This window comes from Zonotrichia albicollis, chromosome Z, assembly GCF_047830755.1.
Source record: "Zonotrichia albicollis isolate bZonAlb1 chromosome Z, bZonAlb1.hap1, whole genome shotgun sequence".
Lineage (NCBI taxonomy): Eukaryota > Metazoa > Chordata > Aves > Passeriformes > Passerellidae > Zonotrichia > Zonotrichia albicollis.
Genome location: NC_133860.1, coordinates 1,859,394 through 1,866,933, shown reverse-complemented (window position 1 = coordinate 1,866,933; position 7,540 = coordinate 1,859,394).

The window sequence follows — 7,540 nt, the reverse complement described above, 5'->3', positions numbered from 1 at the left end:
CGCCAGGCGCGGCCGGGGCCACGGTAGCAGCCAGTGCCGAGCCCGGCGCAAGGTGCTTCGCCCGAGCTCGGACGCCGTCCCCGACTCTCCCGGACTCTGAGCCATCCTTCCCGCCCCGGGTCTCCCCGCTGATGCTGCTGCAGCCGTTTTGCAACAGCTTTGGTAGGGTTTACCCTTCCTCTTGCTCCTGTGCTCCCTCCCTTGCCCTTCTCCTTTGCCCTTTTATCCCTGGTCACTGTTGCTACCGAGCACTATGCATGAAGTTTTAAAATAACTCTTTACTGGGAGGAGGGTGCGGGACGCCATTGGATTGCATTTCGCGTCGTTGGCGCCCAGCCCGACGAGAGGACGAGATTTGGCAGACAGCACGACGTGTGTTGTATTTGCATGAGCGTGCCTGGGTGCTTGCCGATGCCATGTTGTCTGAGACAGGGGCAGAGGAATCTTTACCAGGCAGTTTTCATATCTTTCCTCTCTCCCCGCTCCCTAGCCATTCTCCCCCAGTACTCTTCCTCATTTTCCCTGGAAAGTCTTGCCGTGGTCTGTCCTTCTCCACTTGATGCACTGGAAGGAAGGAGGCTCTGGAATTTATTTCAACCGTGTGTTCTACTCCCCAGCTCAGCCAAAGCAATTTTACACCTGTTTGGCTTGTCTGAACATTGCTTCAAGAAATATAAAAAGTACAGTTTTTGCTACTTTAGGAAAATAAGGCATGTTGAAAAGGGTCATTGGCTTACATAACAGCCTTTGCTCCTTTTCAGAGAAAGGTGCAGAAATAACTTTTGGAGTTGCACTTTTATTACATCTCTTTGTTTGTTTATTTATTTTTTTAAAACCTAAACATTCAGTATTTAGAGTGCTCCTTACCAATAAAAAAAAATTTGAAGAATCACAGAATGTTCTGAGTTGTGTTAAGAAGCTTGACTAGGCCAATATTCAAGCAGCAATCAATTTATTATTTAATATGGTAAAGTATGAGCAATACAGCGCTGGGTACAGGGGGGGAAGTTTTCTCTACAACTGCACATCGATAATTGATGGTTACAGGTATTTATAGGGGTACTTGTCAGTTTTTTTCAGCAGTTTCTATTTCCAATTTTTTACTCATCAGCAATTTTTATTCCAAATTATTACATCACAATTCTATATGCTATTGTGATTTTAATTTCTCAGGATGTATCTCAAAGGAGTATCCCCAGATGGTGACGGTCCAGTTTCCGAAAGAAGAAAGACGAATCCCATCTGGTGAGGTCCAGCTCCCCAGATGTGGGTCCACCTTTAATTGCAGAGACTATAAATCTAACAACAGTGATGTCCAGCTTCCCTTTGGTTGAAACCATAAACCTGAGACAGAATATCCATCCTGAACTAGGTAAAGTGTCTAGGAGAGGTGAAGGGTCTGTGGAGCTAAAGCTGAAGGAGAGGCCGCGTTCCAGAGACAGCAAGGAGACAGAGAAAGAAAAACAGAAAAACCACGAGGTCAATCTGCCCCCGACTTAGGAATTCCTTCAATAAAGAAGAATTAGTGCTAAATGTCATGTGGAATGAATATGTATGAACTTAATTTGAAACTGTATGCATATGCATTTGGAAGGGGGGATAAAAAGGGGACTCGGAGTCTCCAGGGGCACGCATGCCCTTTTGGGGAGTCTTGCGTCCGGCGCGCGTCGTAATAAAGCATACCGGGCTTTACAACTTTTACAAGTTGTGAGGTTTCTTCTTTTCTCCGCAAAACATTTTGGCGAGCCAAGGCAGGAGTTCTCTGTCCCCGCGGGGGCAGGGGGGATAGACGGACCTCCAAGGCGCGCCCCAGGATTTTTTCCTGGTGGGGCTCCGCTTGTCTCAACTTGCCACCTGCAAGGACAGACAACGACCCGCTGGCCTGCGGAGGAGAATACGGTATGTATGGGGCCCCAGGGGGGGAAGAACAAGGAAAGAACAAGGGAATTAACGACCCAGAGACGTCTGGGATCAGCCGATAGAGCGGCTGTATTAGAGATGGGGTTTGTTCCATCGTCCTGATAGAGCAGGACTGCCAGCGGCTCCGGGGTAAGCTAGCTGCAGCTGATAGAGCGGCTGTATTAGAGACGGGGTTCGTCGCCTCGTCGTCCTGATAGAGCAGGACTGCCAGCGGCTCCGGGGGTAAGCCGGGTGAACCCGTGTATGCGTGTATTAGAATTCAGATTCTGATAGGGCAGAGCTGAATTCGCGTATGTTTCTTCTGTTTGTGCGTGTGTGAGTGGTGTCCGGACACTGTGTTGCTGTATGGTTAATGTGTGTGGCCAGTGCACTGTGTTTGTGATCGTGCAGGTGATATGTGTATGGTGTATAAAAGAGAGTAAATCTACAGTGCCCTACAGTGCGGGGATGGGTCAGTACTCCCCGTGTTTGAAGCAGCCGAGTGAGGCCAGAGGCGCCGGCTGCAGCAAGCTGCGGGGGCAGGGAGAGAAGTGCCCTGCGGAGAAGCGAGTGGAGGAATGTCAGTGATGGTATTTATCGTGTTTGAATGTAGTGATTTGTGTAGATTTGGTACATTTTAACCATGAGTATGAGCTCAGAGAGTTCCTTTGCCTTGGATGTTTGGACTTGATCTCTAGACTGTGTGCTGTTATTTTGATTGTGTCCAGGAAAAATTGATTTGAGTAAATGCGGAATTATGGTGTGCTGTGTTGTGTTGAGAAAAGTGAGCACTTTGAGAAATATGCCCTTCCCCAGTGATTTTGTGTGGTGATTTTCTTCCGCTGCATTGTGGTAATTTGATTCTCAGACTGTATAGTGGTGTTTGTGGAGATTTTAAGATTTTGTTGCAACAAGAGTAGCATTTTACATAGGAGAGCTATAGTACGGTGATTTATGTTTAACTTCGATAAAGTGAGTTAAAGGAATTCCAAGAATTCTCCCCCTCACAGCAATTCAAGCCTTGGCTCTAGTGAATTTGAGATAAGGCGGGGGGGGGGGGTGCGTGTGTCTGTGTCTGCAGGTATATCAGAGTTTTGGCTGTGACTAGCACAGCCCTTTTGCAAAGCAGCAAAACAAGTGTAAGTAGACACAGTGCTTAATTAGATTGTGCAAGAAGAGAACTAGAAAAGACTGATATTTTGTAAAACAGAGTTTATATAGAAGGGATGAATGAGATGAATTAGTTAATGAGACTTATGAGATTTATGAGACTTCGGTTGGTACTGCAGTAAGTCTTTACTGGAAACAATCCGCTGAAAGGATTTAAAGTTCTCTCTAATAAACAGAATAGCCAGCCTTTGCGGGCAATTTTGGGGAGCCTTTGGTACATCAAGAGGCTAGCAGGCTGTGTGAGGTGACAGTGGCTGCGCCCTGGGCACAGGGACAGCTCTGGCTGCCCTGTCTCCCCAGGGAACACGCGAATGGCCTGTGAGCAAAAGCTGGATGTGCAGGTATTATTGCAGTGCGGTGTTTATGAGAAACACTGGTATTGCTGTTTTGCTGTTCCAATAAGTGTCAGGGTACACGCCCCGAGTGTAAATTAAAGGTTTCTGGTCAAGCGGATTCAGAACCTAAGGTCTTAGAGCTTGTGTGTGGGAATCACATCTGATACCTGCCACCTGGAGCTGTGTGTATAGGAGGAAAACTGAGAAACTACTGTGAAGGTCTGTAAAAAGGTTTGAATGGAAGCGGGATAAGGCAAGGAGAAATAAATAATAAGAACTGACCAGAGCAAACAGGTTCCTAAATTAGCCCCTTTTGGGAGGGGCTCATTGGGAGGAGGTTGCCAGTAAGAGCAGCTCAGAAAATAAAAAGATTTATAGTGCTTCATTGCTGTTAGTACTGTTTTATAATAGGAAGATAAATGGGATAGTTTTTGTATGCTGAAATGTCTTTTGTTTTAAGAAATCACCCAGAATGACAAAGAGACTGTGAGATCAGACTGCTCTCTGGTCTTGGCCCCTGAAAAGGAAAACAAGGCAAAGAGAAAGCAAATCAAACATGTTGTTCAGCATGCAGCATAAGATAACAACGTATGAAATCAGGCAAGGATTATCACGCTGAAATGCGAAGCAATCACAGTTCGCAAAATGAGTACATATGATTTGTAAAGGCTTCCTCCCAAGGTAAGGGAGGAGGGGTAAAGGTAACCTTCCCAAAAGGGAAGAATTTTTGTCAGCACAAGGGTCATGTGTTCAGTTTTAAATAAAGCTTTAGTACCTGTGGAGAATGTTTATGTTGTAGTGTGGGGAATGAACAACTGGCCAGTCTGAAAAGGCATACTTTTGCAAACCTTTAAAGTAACATGTGTACTATGTGTACCTAAAAGCTTTTGTACAATTCGCTCAATTTGCTAAATATTCTCAAATGAGAAAGGTTACTCTGGAGGCAAATAATATAAAGATGTTAGGCTTAATATTAACAGACACTGAAATTAAGAAAGACATTAGTAAGGAGATATTAGAATAAGTAAATAAGTGTTTTCAAGGGTATGGGCCTCTGCTGCACCAGGGAGAGTGAAAGATGCTCCCCCATGGGATGCTCCCCCATCAAGCTTAATGAAAGAACACAACCAGTGAGAACTGAGTAGTACCCTCAAAAGGAAGGTAAGGAAGGAATCAGTCCAATAACTGGTAGTACTGGATTAAGGGCTGTCAATAAGATAACACAGAATTTGTACCCTGTGGTAGCAAATCCATAGACCTTACTAACTTGTTTAACACCTGAGCTAACCTGGTTCACTCTTTTAGGCCTAAGAGATGCCTTCTTTTGCCTCCCTATCCATGAAGCCAGCCAGAACATTTTGCATTCAAACACAAGCTCACACAGTCCATGTGCCTGAAGGCTTCAAAATTCTCCACTCCGATTGGAGAACAGCTTGCAAGGACCCAGAGTCCCAGGAAGCTCCACAAGAGGAAAGGAGGCTGTTGCAGTACATAGATGATCTTCTAGTAGCCACTTGGACGAGGGAAGCAAGAGAAGCCTGGACGGTAAGCCTTTTGAATTTCCTAGGACTCCAAGGATGCAGAGTCTCAAAGAAAAAGGCACAGGTAGTGAAACAGAAGGTAATCTACCTGGAGTAAGAAGTGAGTGCTGAGCAGCAGACTTTAAGGCAGGGAAGCCCTATGCCAAACCCTGAACCCCAGACAACGAAAGAACTCCAAACCTTCTTAGGCATGGCAGTGTAGTGCCAGCTGTGGGTTCATAATTGTGGACTGTTCTCCAGACCCCTCTATGCTCTTATTGCCAATGGGAACTGAGATCTCCAGTGGACAAGAGACACCACACGGGCCTTTCTCCAGCTAGAGAGTCCCCTCATGTCGGCTCCAGCTTTGAAACTTCCAGATGTAAGTAAAGCATTCTTTCTATTTTTCCATGCAAGGAATTGCTCTGGGAATATTGGCTCAAGACTTGGGTCCATACCGGAGGGCAGTTGCTTACCTCTCTAAGCAACTAGATGCAACAGCCAAAGGATGGCCAGGTTGCCTCAGAGCTGTAGCAGCAGTTGTGCTGAACATTCAAGAGGCACACAAGTTTATCCTGGGACAAAAATGACTGTGCTAGTGTCCCACACAGTGTCTGTAGTACTGGAAGTAAAGGGTGGCCACTGGCTTTTCACCAGAGAGGTTTCTGAAATACCAGGCCATCATGGTAGAGCAAGATGATGGAGAGATAGTGGTGACTAATATTGTCAACCCAGCTTCTTTTCTCAGTGGAATCAAGGAGAAGCAGTACACCATGATTGCCTAGAGACCACTGAAGCTACCCTACTCCAGCCGCCCAGACTTAAAGGACACTCCTCCGGACGATGCAGAGACCTGGTTCACTGACAAGAAAGCGACATTGCAAAGTTCACAGTGACTACCTGCAGAGAGGTAATAGAGTGTGGACCCTTACCAACAGGTACCTCTGCACAGGATGCTGAGATAAATGCATGGACCCATGCCTTAGAAACAGCAAAAGGCATTCAGAGTTGTGCATGCACATGGAGCCATCTGGAAGGAGAGGGGACTGCTGACCTCACAGGGAAAGAAGAGACAATCCAGCTGCTGGAAGCAGTTCGGCTACCTGAAAAAGCATATTAAGGCACACCAGAGAGTGAGCTTAAAATTGGAGGAAAGAAATGAGCTGGCGGATGGAGAGGCAAAGAAAGCAGCAAAGGGTGAGGTACAGATTTTCCTCGAAGGTAAGCCATAATACAGTAATACTAATCAAAAGAGACGTACAACTGCAAGGGGTGGGCTACCATTGAAAGAGAGCTAGTAATCCCCTCCCATTTTCGTGGTTACTAGTGAAGGAAGGGCACTAGAAAACACACTAGGGCCTAATTACTTAAAGCCTTTTATAGAGTGTGGCTCCTTTCTCAAAATGACCGAGGCTGCGAGTGATACAAAGTGCACTGGAATGAAGTGTTGACTTTGAAGTAGTAATCCCCACAGGCTTTCTAGAACACACATCTGATTGAAAGGACTGTTGTATCATTGTCAGGAATCTATATGCCACTATCACTCAGGTGAGCTGATAATGTGATCCTTGCCTCCAGACTAACCTCAAAATACCCCCGGGCCAAAACTTGGTCAGACTGGGAGAGGCCATGGGCCTGTATAGCAGTGGCAAATCAACTTTTCAGAACTCCCAAGGAAAGGGGGGTATCAGTATTTACTGGTATTAATAGATACATTTTCAGGGTGGCCAGAAACATTCCCCACCAGAACTGTCAAAGCTCAAGAGGTGACCAGATCATTTTTACAAGAGATAATACCACGCTTCAGAGTTCCAGCCACAATATCCTCAGATAAAGAATCACCTTTCATTTCCAAAATAGTGCAACAGATTAGTAGCCATCTGGGCATAGATTAAGAACTTCACACCCCATACTGCCCCAATCAAGCGGCCAGGGGGAGAGAATGAATCATTTGATTAAGCAGCAAATCATAAGACTGGGGCAAGAAGCTCTTCCACTAGCACTATTGCAAATTCAAACTAAACCTTTTGAGCTAAAGGAATGCTGAATCCTTTTGGAATGCCTTATAGAAGACAATAGAATACAAGGGGAATGTCCAGAATGTCCACTTACATGGTGGCATTAAGCAAACAGCTCAGAGTAATTGAGAAACTTGTGGCTGGAACTCGGAGCAGGGAGTTGGATAGCCTGGGGTTGATGTATATGTTAAGTCTCTTACAGAGAAGACTTCGGAACCACAGTGGGAGAGACCACTGCAAGTACCTCTCACCACCTTCACTGCAATCAAAATCAAGGAGCAGAATGCTGGATCCATCACTCTCGGGTGAAGAAGGCCCAGAAGCTCCTTCAGGAGTGACACCAGGAGACAATGAACTGAGACTAAAACTTATTCGGGCAAAATGAGTATATTGCGGTCGGGAGTAGCTCATACTTTAGTGTACAGAATTGTTTTGTATGGAATTATAACTGAAGTTTTAGAACTAGAGAGTACCTCTACCCAAAGCAATGCTGAATGGCCTTGGTCCCTGGCATTTAATCAGTATACTGGATCCATAGGAAAACCTTCTGAGATAAAGAAGGTTTATATTAAACATATCTACTGTAGTAATCCACGAG